The sequence below is a fragment of the Nesoenas mayeri genome, assembly GCF_963082525.1.
Source record: "Nesoenas mayeri genome assembly, chromosome: 1".
Taxonomy (NCBI): Eukaryota; Metazoa; Chordata; class Aves; order Columbiformes; family Columbidae; genus Nesoenas; species Nesoenas mayeri.
In genome coordinates, this window is record NC_137541.1 from 82831865 (window position 1) to 82833618 (window position 1754).

The following is a 1754-nucleotide window of genomic DNA, read 5'->3' on the forward strand; positions in this document are numbered from 1 at the left end:
CAGGCCATGGGGTGCCAGAGCACTGGTGTGGAGATGAGGGATGGGTGATCTCTAACCCAGGCTGAAGGGAACTTAGGAGAAAAACTTATCTCAGCTGCAGTGTTCTGGATGCTGGCTGTAGCATCTGATGAGAGCCAAAGCTGTACACCAGCTACTGTCCTGTGCTTGTACAAAGCATCATCAGTACTCTGTGTGATTACTCTCCTTCATTAGTGATCTTCCTTTCATTCAGTATTTAGTCAGAGCTTGAAGTAAAAGCCTTTCAATTCACCTCCATTCACTACCTCTGTCCACCCATCCATCCCAGCCACACCTGATCCTCCAGAGTACTTTTCCATGGCCATTCCTACCACCCACTGCCAACACCACTTGTAGCTCCACTATCTTTCCAAATAAAGCAAGACATTTTAAGTCTCAACATATTTTAGCAAATCTCTACTTTACATCCTCCCACGCCAGATGTTTTAGTCTTCTAACAGCTTCCTCCAGCCATAAGGTAGTTCAACACTGATGCCAGCACCCATCTCCTCCAGACTCTTCTCAGGCACTGCAACCTTGTATTTCCATTTCCTGAGTGCCAACAGCAAAACGAAGCGAAGCGAAGCGAAATGAAATGAAGTGAAGTGAAGTGAAGTGAAGTGAAGTGAAGTGAAGTGAACAAGGCTTGGACATATTTGCCCTCTACTTACAACCTCATTTGATGGTGGATGTCCCCACCCTGCCCTGGCCCCAGCTTTATTTTTGCAGAGCATAACCAAAGGTACACAATATGGAGTGAATTTGCCATCCACCCACTCTTTGCTCCCAGCTGAAGCAATCCCCTGGGTTTACTTTGGCACAGTCACCATATGTGTGCTTAGCATCCACCCTCTTTGTACACAGTTCAATATAATAGGAGCACACCAGCCTTTAACCTAGCACTGTCATTGCAGGTAATCTGCAAGTTTAAAGCACTGTATGTCACTGATCTGGGAGCAGATTTGATTCTCTGAAATCAGCTGGCTTTTAGGTTCAAACCTAAACTAGTGGAACAAAAGGCTGTCTGATTTCAGAAACACTCTCCACTGCTTTGCATCTCTGAATGGTCATCCAATTAGCTGCCTCCGAGGTTAAATGGGAACAAATAGACAACAGAAAGATAATAACAGGCTAAAGTTCTTCCCTTTTTCCAGGGAGGAATGAGGACACTGGTAGAGCTGTGTGTGAAGCCCTGGGCTGGTCTGGCTGGAGGCTGCAGGGCAGAAGTGACATTTCAGTAAGAAGTAAATAATACATAAAAAAGAAGTTCTACAGAAGAAGAACCCTAAAACAAAATCCACTGAGATCACAAAGAATTAATTTGTCCCAGGATGTTTCTGATGAAATACTGTATGAAAACTGGGCCTCTGTACCAAATACAGTAACTGAACGCTCTTGCTGCCACCAACTGTGCTGCATAAGGCAGAGCAAGTCATCTCGCTGAGAAATAACAATGAATCTCATAAAGCCTCGAGGCAAATGCCTTTGGCATGGCAATAAATATTGTCTCCACCCCTTCTACCCACCTACTTCCCAGCCCCCGCCATGCGCAGCACAATTTCCACCTCCTTGGTTTTGAAACCAAGAGAGAGATGGGCACCTGCTCAGGATAGGAGCTGCAGAGTCCTTCATCTCTGCATGAGGAGGAGAGAATAGGAAGACAACAGAAGCAGGGACGAAGCAGGGGCAGAGGAGAGGCTAAGCTTTCCGTGGAGGGATTCTACCTGCAATCAGCT